This window comes from Crocodylus porosus, unplaced genomic scaffold (genome assembly GCF_001723895.1).
Source record: "Crocodylus porosus isolate Cpor-Errol unplaced genomic scaffold, CroPor_comp1, whole genome shotgun sequence".
Classification (NCBI taxonomy): Eukaryota; Metazoa; Chordata; order Crocodylia; family Crocodylidae; genus Crocodylus; species Crocodylus porosus.
In genome coordinates, this window is record NW_017728903.1 from 261,561 (window position 1) to 276,557 (window position 14,997).

Sequence of the window (14,997 nt, forward strand, 5' to 3'; positions counted from 1 at the left end):
TCCTAATTCACACAGGAAGAAGGAGATTATCCTTCATGGAGAAAGGCATTTTCAAAGGCAAAAACAAGGTTTCTGAGTGAGAGAAGAGTCTGGTCCCTGTGTGATGTCCTGTTATTGGGAGCCACATTAAAGTTAATCTCAAGTTGGGACGCTGTGTTTATGAAACAGGACTTGGTCTCATTTTTAACCAAAAATCATTTTATCTGGCGCTTTGCACTATTGTCAATAAAAACAAAACTGGATGGAAATCCCTCCTTGTGAGCTGCATGCAGGCAGCCTGAAGCTCAGGCTCCGTTTGCAGAGAGGCTGCACCCTGCTTCGTTCTGAACTGCTCTGGTCTTGGCAGCAGCCCAGTGAGATGAAGACTCCCTGTTTAGCTTTCACTTGCTGGAAAGGAAGGAATCTTTACAAGGACTCAAGCTCCACATGCTTCAGCATTTGCCTTTGCTTTTATAGGAATTAAGTCTGAAAATCCACTTCCCCCATGTTTCCATTTGGTTTAATATCAGACGCCTGCCACTTATGGCTAGATAGTCATAAAAAGCATTTAACATGCCTTTCTGCTTAAGACTGGAAATAAAAAACAAGAACAATTCACAAAGGCCTCCAGCTGAAAAGTGAGTGGATACAGCATTATTGCAGCTATACCATGAAGAAATAACATAGAAGACTGACACACGGCTGCTATAACTAGGCAGAGACATCTTTTCCTTTATGCCAAAGTGACTTCTTGCACAGAATTTCTCCCTGGGCAAAATCTTGATGTCTCTAATCAGGAAGAATTCCCAATGAAGCTGACAAGATCCTTTCCTGAGTAGGTACTGACTTCAGAGTTTGGCTTTCTTGGTGGAGGTTACATATAGAATCTGAATTATACTTTTGATGTACTGTAGCACTTGAAATCCTGCCAACTCACAGAGGCAGAAAGGGATCTTGGAGTCATTATTGACTCCAAGATGAACATGAGCCTCCAATGCCAGACTGCAGCCAGCAAGGCCAGCCTTGTCATGCATCCAAAGATGCATCTCAAGCTGGTCCAGAGAGGTGATACTCCCCCTCTACGCAACATTAGTCAGGCTGCAATTGGAATACTGTGTCCAGTTTTGGGCACCGCACTTCAAAAGGGATGTGGCCAGCCTGGAGAGGGTTCAGAGGAGGGCCACCCGCTTGGTGAGAGGGCAGCAGGACAGGCCCTACGAGGAGAGACTGAGGGACCTGAACCTGTTCAGCCTCAGCAAGAGGCAGTTGAGGAGGGGCCTTGTGGCTGCCTACAAACTCGTCGGGGGAGATCAACAGCAAATAGGTAGAGCCCTTTTCTCCCCAGCACCACCTGGGGTGACAAGGAACAGAGTAATAAGCTGATGGAGAATAGGTTTAGGTTAGAGATCAGAAGGCAATATTTTACAGTTAGGTGGCCAAAATCTGGAACCAACTTCCCAGGGAAGTGGTCCTCACCCCTTCCCTGGGCAAATTCAGGAGGAGGTTGGATGATCACCTGTCTGGGGTCTTGTGAACCCAGCATTCATTCCTGCCTGTGGCAGGGGTCAGGCTAGATGATCTGTTCAGGTCCCTCCTGACCCTAACTACTATGAAACGATGAAACTTTTATTTGTTATAAAGCTCCAGCTGCTGGAGTCACATGGTTTTTAAAATAAATCTTAGTTTAGGTTTGTTTTTAAGTAAGTTTCTAACTGGCAATGTTGCACTCTTGAGACTGATTTTAGAATGTGAATTCTCCCTAGTAGGAATGTCATTGGTTCCCTGGTGACAGTCCTAGGAATCGGCAGCAAGGCAATTTAGTTTATTATAGTTGTATAAGCATTTAAAATATATTGTAATGCAACAATGAGTTTTAAAAGAGATGATAAGAATGGGCAGTCCTAAAGGCTGCAGTCCTCTTTCTGCTTAGTGGAAGGTGCAAGATGGCAGCAATAGGCAAGCTTTCCCATCCCAGTCTACCCATGAATTAATCATTTACAAGAGGGTTTGTGTGATCCTTCAGTCTAGGTTTGTACCAGGAATCTGCTTCAGTGGATCTGCTACATGGTCTGGGTCCAGGTCTATTTGCTCTTCCCAGCCATGATAGCTAAGAGAAGGTAGGGTAGATTTGTACCTTATAGACTATCAAAATGAGAGACATAAGCTTACTTCATCAGATGTTATGAAGGTACTTCCAGGAGCCAGGGCGTGTCCTCCATTATGTATAAGTAGATGGAGAAGAACTGCAATTGCCTTAGTGTAGATATTCAACCACAAAGACCACACATGAGTAGGCTCTGATGGTGACACTGGAGGAGGAAGAAAGTGAGCACCATGCTGCCATCCCAGGAGGAGGCATACTGTGGTGGGGGAACCCCATCCTGTGAGGCACTGAGGGACCCATCTGCCGTCCGGACCCCCTAGCCCAGGAGGACTGCTGCCTCTCTGGGGCCCACATCTGAGACGTTGTGGAGAGGATCCCCAGGCTTTTCCAGCCCTCCAACTACTACCCTATGCTCCTTATCCATGTGGGAACAAATGACATGGCCAGGAGTATTCCAAATCAGGGCATGAGTGACTACAAAGCTCAGGGGGCTGGGCTCAAGGTGTCAGGGGCTCAGGTAGTCTTCTCTTCTGTGCTTGCTGTTGCAGGCCACAGTCTTAGAAGGGAACAATGCATCGAGGAAGTGAACTGATATCTCCAACGATGGTGCCACCAAGAGGGCTTTGGTTTCCTAGACCGCAGTATGCACTTCAGGGAGAGAGGACTCCTGGGAAGAGAAGGCATCCACCTCACACAGAGAGGTAAGTTCCTGTTCTTGGTCAGGATGGGCTTTAAACTAAGATTGCTGGGGGACAGGGAAACACTGACTGGAGCATGCCCAGGGACCGTCATGCAAGGAGGCTCCGTAGATAGGGACATCAGGAGGGCCACTCTTGCAGGAACTGAGGGAATAATTCTCCTTCAGCATGACAGGAAGTTGAGGGCCTCAGTAGGAGGACTCAGGTTCCTGTACATTAATACCAGGAGCATGGGGAACAAGCAGGAGGAACTAGTCCCCCTGTTCTCCGGTGGCATTATGATCTAGTAGTGATTGTGGAGACCTGGTGGGACTCCTCATATAATTGGAGTGCAGCCATAAAGGGCTACACCCTGCATAGAAGGGACTGAGTAGGGAAAAAAGGTGTTCCTCTATGTGAAGGAGCAGTACACCTCCTTGGAGACCAACATCAGCTCCAAAGATGAACAGCTTGAAACCCTCTGGGTCAAGCTGCAGGGGTGGGGAGGCATGGCAAGAGACATCTGACTGTAGGTGTATACTATAGGCCACCAAACCAGGGTGAGGAATTTGATCTAGAGTTTGCCTGAGAGCTAACCAAGGCTGGCTGGGCACGGGACATAGTCGTCATGGGCAACTTCAATTATCCAGACATCTCTTGGGAGGAATACTTAGCAAAGTCAGATCAATCCTGACCTGTATTGAAGAGTTTTTTCTGACTCAGGACATGCACAGGCCAACCAGAGGTAATGCTCTTCTAGACTTGGTCCTGGCCAAAGGTGACAACCTGGTAACCAACTTAAACATAGATTCATAGAAGTAAGATTGGAAGGGACCTTGTAGATCTTCTAGTCCAACCCCCTGTCCTGGGCAGGAGAGAAAACCAGGCTCAAATGACCCCGGCCAGGTAGACATCAAGCCTCCTCTTAAAGACCCCCAGGGTAGGACCCATCACCACTTCCCTTGGAAGATGGTTCTAGAAAACAAGCCCTCCAGGTACCACTGGGATTTGAACCCAGGACTCCCTGTTTACTAGGCAGGCACTTTAACCAGCTAAGCCATGGCACCTCTTGTTCTAGAGGGCAGTCTGGGCAATAGTGACCATGAAACCATTATGTTCTCACTGTTGCAAGGTAGACAAATTGGATAGCAGGCTTGAAGTTTTGGACTTAAAAAATGCAAACTTCAGCAAGCTCAGGTCAGTAGTAGAGAATGTGCTGTGGGACCAGGGACCAAAGGCGAAGGAGTGCATGAAGAGGGTTGTTCCTAAAGGACATGATCCTTGAAGCACAAAGAAAGTCCATTCCCATGCAGAGGAAATGTAGCAAAAGGGCTGGGAAGCCCTCTTGGCTAAATAGGGAATTGATCATCCTCTTAGGAAGAAGAAAGAGGCATATAGTCAATGGAACCTAGGGACAGTCCCCAAGGAGGACTATATAGATATGGCCCACACTTGTAGTGATCAGATTAGAAAAACTAAGTCAGTGACTGAGCTAAAATTAGCAACAGGAATAAAGGATAATAAGAAGTCCTTCTTTAGGTATGCAGGAAATGGGAGGAAAATGAATGGGGGTGTGGGGCCATTGCTCAACAACTCAGGACAGCTAGTCACCAGCACTCAGGAGAAAACTGAACTCCTGGATTACTACTTTACTTTAGTGACTTCCACATGGCCAAGGGGAAAATCATATCAGCTAGGGTGCAGAATGAGCAGGATTCAAATGACTCCCTTTCTACTATTGCCGTAGAACTGGTGTGTGATCAATTAAAGAAATTGCACATATATAAGTCAGCAGGTCCAGATGTGCTTCATCCAAGAGCATTGAAGGAGTTGGCTGTAGTCATTGCAGAACCCTTAACGAAGCTCTTCCAAAACTCATGGCACTCTGGGGTGGTCCCTGAGGACTGGAAGAGGGCCAATGTTGTGCCCATCTTCAAGAAGGGGAGGAGGGAGGACCCTGGTAACTATAGGCCAATTAGCCTAACCTCTATCCCAGGGAAAATCCTGGAACAATTCATTAAGGAGTCTATGTGCAATAGGCTTGCAGAAGGCAGGATTTGGAATGATAACCAGTATGGCTTCGTCGTTGATAGGTCTTGTCTTACCAACCTCATCTCCTTTTATGACCAGGTAACTTGCCACTTGGATAAGAGAGAGGAGGTTGACATTATATACCTTGACTTCCAAAAAGCTTTTGCTCTGGTATCCCATGATGTTTTCACAAGAAAACTGGAAGACTGTGGGCTTAACCATGAGACAGTCAGGTGGGTAGGAATCTGGTTGTGGGGTAGGACCCAGAGAGTCCTAATGAATGTATCTGTGCCATCTTAGTGAGAAGTGGCCAGTGGTGTCCTGCAAGGGTCGGTGCTTGGTGCAGTGCTATTCAACATCTTCATCAATGATTTGGATGTGGGAGTGAAGAGCTCACTGGCCAAGTTTGCAAATGACACCAAGTTATGGGGAAGTGTGGTCATGCTTAAAGATAGGCTACAGATACAGGTGGACCTGGACAGGCTTGCAAGTTGGGTGGACTGGAACCAGATAGGCGAGTAGTGATCATTGCCTACTGGAGTTCACCATCCAGCACAGGGTGTCAAAGGCCTGCAGCAAGGCAACAGCCCTAGACTTCAGGAGGGCAGATTTCAATGAGCTGAGACTAGTTGGGGAGGCACTGAGGTCCTGGAGGGGAGGGGAGGGGAGTTGGGAGTCCAGGAAGAGTGGTCGCTCCTTAAGGAGATGATCCTCCAAGCCCAAAGGTTGACAATCCCAACACGGATCAAAGGGGGCAAGAGTGCTCAAAAGCCCCCATGGCACACCAAAAGCATCCAGGAACATCTCAAAGCTAAAAACACATACATCCAATGGAAAGGAGGGGCCATCACCAAGGAAGATTATATCTCCATTGCTCAAGGCTGTAGGGGAGTTGTTAGGAAGGCCAAAGCGGAGACGGAACTGGGACTAGCAACCTGGATCAAGGATAACAAGAAGTCCTTTTTTAAATTCATAGGGGGTAAAAAGAAGGTACCGGGTAACGTAGGGCCTCTGCAGGATACACTAGGACATCTGGTGGTCACATCAGATGACAAAGCTAACCTCTTTAACAATTTCTTTGCCTCCACCTTTTTGAGCAGGGATCAGGGCATCCCTCCCACTGGGATCCCCGACAGATTCAGGGGAGGCGCTGACCAGTATGGCCCAGGGTCAATGAGGACCTAGACATGGAACTTCTGGTGGGAGTAGATGTGTACAAATCAGCAGGTCCTGACAATCTCCACCTCAGAGTACTGAGGGAATTAGCAGAGGTCATTGCAGGACCCCTGGCACAGCTTTACGAGCATTCATGGTGCTCTGGTGAAGTGCCGGAGGACTGGAAGAGGGCCAACGTGGTCCCCATCTTCAAAAAAGGGAGGAAGGAGGCCCCAGGAAACTACAGACCCATTAGTCTTACCTCAATCTTGGGGAAGCTCTTTGAGAAAATTATCCAGGAGCACATCTGCGAGGGACCAGCAGGGGAGATTATGCTTAGGGGCAATCAACATGGGTTCATTCGAGGCAGGTCCTGTCAGTCCAACCTGGTGGTCTTCTACAACCAGGCCACAAAATCCTTGGACGCAGGTGGACGTAGTCTTTCTGGACTTTAGGAAGGCCTTCGACACTGTCTCTCACCCCATTCCCATTCAAAAATTAGACAACTGTCAGATGGATCGCAAGTTGGCTGGAGGGCTGCACCCAGAGAGTGGTGCTAGATGGGTCTTTTTTGACCTGGAGAGATGTGGGCAGTGGGGTCCCCCAGGGCCCGCACTGTTCAACATCTTCATCAGCGACTTGGACAAGGGGGTGAAAAGCACCTTCTTCAAATTCACAGATGACGCTAAGATGTGGGGAGAAGTGGGGACGCTGGAGGAGAGAGACAGGCTGCAACCAGATCTAGACAGGTTACAGGCGTGGGTGGATGAGAACAGGATGGGCTTCAATACTGACAAGTGCAAGGTGCTGCTCCTGAGGGGGGAAAGTACCAGCAGCATACCTACAGGCTGGGGAACTCCCTTCTAGTCAGCACAGAGGCAGAAAAGGATCTTGGTGTCATTACTGATTCCAAAATGAACAGGGGCCACCAATGTGGGGACGTGGTCAGGAAGGCTAACTGCACCTTGTCATGCATCCACAGATGTATCACAAGCAGGTCCAAGGAGGTGATCCTTCCCCTCTATGAGACTCTGGTCAGGCCGCAGTTGGAGTACTACGTCCAGTTCGGGGCGCCGCACTTCAGGAGGGATGTGGACAACATGGAGAGGATCTAGAGGAGGGCCACCTGCATGATCAGGGGGCAGCAGGACAGGCCCTACGAGGAGAGGCTACGGGACCTGAACTGGTTCAGCTTCCACAAGAGAAGGCTGAGGGGGGATCTGGTGGCTGTCTACAAACTGGCCAAGGGGGAGCAGCACGCACTGGGAGAGTCCCTGTTCCCCCAAGCACTACTGAGAGTAACGAGGAATAACGGCCATAAGTTGATGGAGAGTAGATTCAGGCTGAACATCAGGAGGCGCTACTTCACAGTCAGGGCAGCTAGGATCTGTAACCAACTTCCATGGGAAGTGGTGCTGGCTCCTACCCTGGGGGTCTTCAAAAGGAGGCTTGACAATCACCTTGCTGGGATCGTTTGACACCAGCATCCTTTCCTGCCCATGGCAGAGGGTTGGACTTGATGATCTGCTCAGGTCCCTTCCGACCCTACCAACTATGAAACTATGAAACAGATGAAGTTCAACATCAAGAAATATAAAGTGCTCCACCTGGAGACGAACAATCCCCTGCACACCTATCAGCTTGGCAATGCCAACCTGACCAGCACTACAAATGAAAGGGAGCTGGGGGTAATAATTGACCACAGTATGAACATGACCTGGCAGTACAATGCTGTACTGTTAGCCCTTTGCCGCAGGGCTAACAGTACCCTGGCATGCATCAATCAATGCATCTCCAGTAAACCAAAGAAGTGATTCTCCCACTCCGCTCGGCATTGGTGAGACCATGGCTGGAGTATTGCGTCCAGTTTGGGGCGCCACAGTTTAACAAGGACGTGGTAAAGCTTGAGAGAGTCCAGAGAAGGGCCACCTGTATGATCAGAGACTTGCACGGCAAGCTAAAAGAGAAAAGGCTGAGGGATCCGGGACTCTGCAGCCTGAAAAAGAGAGGGCTGAGAGGGGACTTGATAGCAGCTCACTGCTACATCAGAGTCTTGGTGAACAACTGGTCACCAGGGCATCTTTGGGGAAAACTATGAGTAATTGTCACAAACTCCTGGAAGACCATTTCAGGATCAATATTAGGGAAAGCTACTTCACAACGAGGGTATCAAGACCATGGAATAAGCTCCCTCCAGAGGTGGTACAATTGCCTACTCCGGAAATGTTCAAGAGGAGACTGGACAGTCACCTTGCTGGGGTCACCTGACCCCAGTTACCTTTCCTGCCTGGTGCAGGGGCTGGACCTGATGATTTTCTGAGGTCCCTTCCAGCCTTACAATCTATGAATCTATGAACCACAGTCTGCCCTCCTGATATTTAGGGTCTTTCATTAAAAAGTAAGTATTTTCATCATGGTCTGCAACTGTTCTTCTGTTTATTTTATTTTGCTAAATTCATACTCCTATAGACTACTAATAACATCTATGTAGTACTTCTCAAATGAGAAAAAAATAAAACTAATTAAAATATTAGGTGCTATGGCTTTTCTTTTTGCTTTTAACTTTTTGCCATTCAAAAGGTCTGATTTTCCAATAACAAGCACATAGCCTTACTTATAAATAAGCCCTGCCTGTCTAGGACTAGGAAGTCTGATTCATCTGTTAAGCTGTTATTAAGAAATGTAAATGTATTTAAAATAATCTTTAAAGGTGTCTACAAAGTTGACTGTCACTAAGGACCTTATTTCTAAATATCTGAAAGTTGCTGTGTAAGCAGAGTCTGAATTATAGCTCTACAAATCTTTTTTTAAAATAAATGACAGAGGTGAAAAAAGCCAGTGCTCTAAAAGGATTCCAGCCACAAACAGTTGGTCTAAAGGGCATGTACATTTCATTTGATTCGTTCCAAATTCTGTCTTTTTGCACGCACTTGCTTTGTATACATTAAGGTATGCAACACCCAAGGGTGTGTCTGAGCCATGGTGCAAATGAGAGGAAGGAGGTATATTGTCAGCCACTGTCTGAGGCTATATTCCAGTGACCACAAAGTTCTCCTGATGTATAAGGGCCAGCTAAACATTTGGTATTTATATAGCTAGTTTTAGTTTGTTCATGGTATTGGTCTCTGTGCTTACTGAAGTTTCACCAACTCTGTGGGTTCACAAAAGATGAGTATATTGCTGGAGCATAAAAATTATATGGAACAAAATGAGAGAAAGAGAGAGAGAGAAATCACACTGCCTGTTTCAGAGAAATACAAAAGTTCTGTGTGCCATATGTTCAACATGCTGTCTTATCCAGTCTGCCACCAGATTGTTAAATGTCCTAATAATAAATTAATCAAGAAAATTATAATACTGTCATATATTTATGTGACATTCTGCAGTATCCAAAATCTTGTTACAAGCTACCATTCAGACTACAGTTAGGGAGCACAGTCAACTCTGTTGTGAAACAGCACACAACAGTGCTACTCAAAAAAACAGTTTAGGAAGGAAATACAAGTGAAATCTGTATCTAGTGGAAACTACAGAAATAGTATAGGGAGGAAAGATGTAATTTCCTAAAGTAATATTTTACCACAATCAAGCAAACTGAAATCAAGATAGCCTGGTTCAAAGGGCGACATTAACAGTTTTTCTTCTTTAAAAAAAAGACAAAACCCCCCTCAAATTAATTCACTTCTATGCAGTACCTTACACTGTATTATAGTTATCCTTTTACTTCTGTCATCTGACAACATTCATCAATCTCTGTTGCTCTTCTAGTTTATCTTGAATGCAACAGAAGACAGATACCCCCCCACTATATTCACTCTCAGAAAAGTGCCATATGAGTAATTCACTGACAACAAGCACTCAGGATTTTAGATCACATCTTACATGAGAGAGCAAAAAGAGCCACACTGGGGAGAGGGAAGAGGTTCTGGGTTGTGTAAAATAGCTCATATGCTGAGACCCATCTCTCATGCTGACCAACACTGTTGTCATGTACTCTCCAATCTGTTTATACTAATCTGTTATGTTCATCATATATAATACTTAGGTTACAAGCTCTTCGGAGCAAGGACCATCTTTCTGCTCAGTTTGTACACTGCTGAAGACAACACAGTTCTGGCTGTAGTCTAGATGACTAGAGCTCCAATAATGTAACTGGGTCAGCAAAGCTCCTGCTGAATCACACTGCTGCCACTCCCTACAGTACTTCAGTGCAACTTAAGCAAGAACTGACTCAGTCAAACCTAGTTCAGCTCAGCTTATGAAATCTGCAAAGGTCACAGTGCATGGAGAAGCAGCTTCCTTTGGAAGAGTTCAGGACCATGGAATGGATTAAACTGATATCACAGAGGTGATAAAAAACAACCTTTTGAACTGGGTTATCTTTACCCTCTGTGTCTTAAATTCTATTCGTGTTTGTAGACCATGCCCAACACTATATCATCGGAACATGCATGCCAAAATATGGAAGCACCTATTCAAGAGACCATCGGGGTGCCTGTGGTAGGATCCTTATCCCAGAAGGGGTCAAAGAAAACTCTTCCTGTTAACAGTGACTGACTGATAAAACTGTCCAGTGTCCACTCCACAATTCAACTGGAAGCAGGTACATGCTGCAACCAAGATAGAAGCATAAAAGACAACTCCATGGGAAGCTAATTGTTATGCATATGTGAACCCCTTCACTTATCTCTAACTATAAGTATACTTCTCTTGATGCATTTAATAGATCAATAGCAGACAGCAGTCTGCTTGCTTATTAAATTACCCTGTAGTGTCCTAGAGTTACAGAAGCTGATAAATATCCTCTCTGCCTAGCTAAAACTCCAACATGCTTGTTTTTAAATGTCTCAATATATTGAAAACATCAGCAGTAAAATCATGCCAGGGCTCCATCCAGAGATCGGTGGAAGAGCAAGGATACCATCCATGGGTTTCCAGCCTGCAGATGTGTGGATGGACTAACCCTGTCACTGTGAAGTTCTAACTGTCATTAATTGAACAAGGGAGGCTCAAGGCACCCTAAGCTTCAAATGTTCTAATTTTAGCCCCCAAATAGGAAAAGTGATCACTACATTGTAGGGGTGCACCATTGGAGATTTTGGGGGCCTATACTGATAGCCGATATTTGAGGAGGCGTATTGGCCGATACTGATCAGATATCCAAAACAGCTGCCTCCAGCTAGTAAATCCGGTGTGGTGGAAGGGGAGGGAGGGAAGGGGCATGGGGGGACAGATCAATGCCCGCTGCGGTGAGGGAAGGGGCAGGAGCTGCCCACGCAGGGTGGGAAGCACGGCTCACGGGGTGGGGGCAGCTCCTGCCGCTGCTTGCACTCCAGGAGGGAGGGGGGGCACGTGCCCCCAGATCTGCGTGGCACAGGGTGGGGCAGGCTGCAGTGTGGAGCCAGAGCTGGTGCTGCATGGGGCTCGGAGCAGGCTCTGGCGGCACTGGAAGGAAGCTGCAGCCACCCCAAATTTCTTCACAGCTCTGCACCCAGTCCTGCACTGCCACCCAGCACCTGGTGCAGCCCTAATTGAACACCCCATCTCCAGCCAAGAGCCAGGAAAAGCCGGGGCTGCTCTGGGTGGCGGTACAGGGCCAGGAGTAGAGCTGGGGCGAAATATGGGGTGGCTGCAGCCTACTCCCAGTGCCTCTGGAGCCCACTCCGAGCCCAGTCCCCAGCAAGAGAAGCCAGTGCTGGCCCTGGCTCCACCTTGCAGCTGCAGCCTGCCCTGCGCCACACAGATCCGGGGGCACTCCTCCCAGGGTGCAAGCAGCAGTGGGAGCTGCCCCCACCCCATGAGCCATGCCTCCTCCTGTGCCTTCTATCCCCCTGCTGGTCAGTACCTGCCACTGCCCATGCCCCTGCCCCCTCCTTCCCCATGGGAGGCATTGATCTTCTCTCCCCCCTCCCCTTCTGACTTACCAGCTGAAGGCAGCTCTCCATGCTGCTGGCTCTGCTCCATGCTGTGCTCTGGCTGTGTGCATCACAGGCATTTGTCAGCCAAATTATCGGCCCCACCTATAATGGCCAGTATCCCATATGGATAGTTTTCTTTATATCGTTAGTGATCTGATATTGGACCAATGTATCAATGCACCTTTACTAAATTGGTGTTTTGGAGCAAGAATCCCAAAGAAATGTGCTTTCTATTGGGCTGTTTGCAGTCTGAGGCCTTGAGAAATGAGGTTCTTAGGGGGGGCAGCAGGGGCTCTGCTTGATATGATGTGGTACTCAGAATCCTGCTTTTGGTAACTCCCGTGCAGCAGCTTTAACAGGCAGGGGACATTCTGACCAGGACTAGATGGATGTAGAGAAACACAAGTAGTAACCATATTAGTCTGAAGTCAAGTAGAAGACAGGGTAGATTTGTACCCTGTCAACTAACAAAAGCAGATTATATATCTCTCTATATACCACAAGCTTTAGTGAGCTGAGGCTTACTTAATCAAATGCTGTGAAAGGACTACGTGACCAAAGCTGACCCTGACCCTCTATATTTAACGTAATCTGAGAGTTAAATGTAAGGAAACAAGGGCTGATTTTGAAGTATGCATCTTCCTCTCTTGGTAGACAGTCAGACATATGAATTAAACCTCCATCCTATGTGAAAATAAAAGTCTTCTCCCTACAAACAAGTTAGACACACGTGCTGTACTGAAGCTTTTCTTCATAAAATAGGAGAGATGCCTTTTTGTAAAATGGCTCTCCCATCCCAGCCTCTCCTTGACTTGAACAGGCGGGTGATGTAACACAGCCCCTTTCTCTGCCTGCTCCCACAAGCTTTAAATAAATTCCAGGGTCGCCTCCAGATGAGCGTGGCTGTGCAGTATGTAGCTCCACAAACACGTCTGCAGAGCCACATACTGCACTGTCAGGTGTTTGTGCTGCAAGGGCTCACTGCCCATGAGTGTGCTGCTCCATTTTTTTTCTGCAGTTTTTTGTGACCCCTGGATATCTGCCCAGCAGGATTACCACTGCTGCAGCCCCAGGAGACCCCCAGGAGCTCCACAGGACCCCAGGTGAGGCTGCTGGGGCCAGCCTCCCCTACTGCCCCTGGTTTAACTTGCCATACACTAAAGCACGTGTGGCATGAGTGTTCCCCAGGGAACCAAATGCCTGCACTCTTCTGGACGCAGCCCAGCTGTTTCTCCTATAAATATTCATTCAAGTTGCTCTAAGTCTGCTTGCAGTAACCAAGTCAAAGATAGGCAGATATGAGCACATGGGGCCTGCTGCTCTCCACCGAAGTCAAAAGTAAATGGTCTAAGGGCAGCCTATTTACAAGTCAGGTTTGGATGTAATTGCCTCAAGGATTGTATGGATTATAGGATTTTCTTCTCAGCAAAATTTGGACTGGTTTCAGGGAATAGTGGAAGCCTATCATATCTGTTGCCTATCATATTTTGAGGTTTACAACCTGACAATCCAAATGCCACTCCATGCGCTGGCCTTAAAATGCATTGTCCTGTAAGAACTAGTGGAAATGAGATGCAGAGACAGCCCCAGGAGAGGAGGAGGAGGCAGAGTTCTGTTGGCTTGTAGGTGTCAAATGTCAGTGGGCTAAAATGCCCTTGGCAAGTCACAGGCTTGTGAGTAGGCAGCTGCTTGACTTCACAGCATGCTGCTTAAAGGCAAGAGGCAGCATAGATCTGCAGAGATTTTGGTTGTAGCTGTGCTGGTCTAAGGATATAGGTAGGTAAGGTTTTTTGGGTAGACGGTCTAATAAAAGATATCAGCATAGATCTCTACCTTTATAGAATAGCTAAATAAGGGATGTACAGCTACTCCTCGCTTAACTAATGTCTTAGTTATGTTCTTGAAAAATGCAACTTTAAGACAAATGATGTTAAGCAAATCCAGTTATATCACAGTAGTTACCTACTAGCAGGTGGCGGCCAAACAACGTTATAACCAAACATTGCATGACTTTAGACAACAGAGAGCTTACTTCATCACATGTTGTGAAGGGACTGCTTCACAAATAATACTTAGCAGAAATACTAAGGCCTCCAAGGGTAACTTATTGGATGAATCAGATTAATAAGTAATAAACAGCACAAGAGACTGAAATGCATGTTTTGAAGACCTCTTCTCTTGGGTAATTTTAGAAAATATACCATACATGTGCTTTATTCAGTTTGTCTACTCAGAGAGCAGGAAAACATGATGCATGGCAATGGCCAAAAGAGGCAGTGGTCTAGGGGTGAGTCTGAGCCCCACATAGTTTTGAGGTCCCAGGAAGAGATACAATATTTTGTTTCACATTAACTTGTTTTTCAGAACCCCCCTTTGGCTCTGCAGGGAACTTGTGGACCTCCTGCATAACCTATAAACCTATAAAAAACCTATAAAAGATGGAAGACTGGAATCACTTCAAAGGAGGAGTATTCTGCATGGTCTGGACCTGTAGGGAGCAAACCAAGAAAGCCAAGGCTGTGACTGAACTCCAGCTGACTACACGTATAAAAGACAATAAAAAGTCTTTTTTTAGATATGTGGGGAGCTGGAAGAAAATCAAGGGTAACATTGGACCCCTGCTAAACCAATGGGACAATTGACAGCCCACACCCAGGAAAAAGCCAACCTGCTTAATGGGTATTTTGCATCAGTTTTTCACCAAGGGACCGCTCTGCTCAATACAGTACGGGATGGCCAGGATGAGGGAGAATTGTTACCCTTACATCAATGTAGACCATGTAAAGGAACACCTTGAGAGGCTGGACACCTTCAGGTCAGCTGGCCCAGACAGCTTACACCCCAGGGAACTTCTGGAGCTGGCAGGCATCATAGCTCAGCCACTGGCACGGATTTTTGAGAACTCGTGGCACTTAGGTGAAGTGCCTGAAGATTGGAAGAAGGCCCATGTGGTGCCCATCTTCAAGAAAAGGAGAAAGTAGATCCGGGGAACTACAGGCCCATCAGCCTGATCTCTATCCCAGGGAAGATCTTGGAAAAAATTATCAAAGAGACCATTCTTGACAAGTTAGCTGATGGCAACATCCTGAGGGATAGCCAGCATGGGTTTGTTGTGGGTAGGTCTTGCCTGATC

General features: G+C 46.9%; 1 non-coding gene across 1 annotated transcript; it reads right to left on the reverse strand.

Annotated features, from left to right (window-relative positions):
* Positions 1-3,753: 3,753 nt before the first annotated feature.
* On the reverse strand, positions 3,754-3,827 carry TRNAT-AGU. Its single transcript has one exon. It is a non-coding gene; the product is annotated as a tRNA-Thr (tRNA).
* Between the last annotated feature and the right edge of the window lie 11,170 nt (positions 3,828-14,997).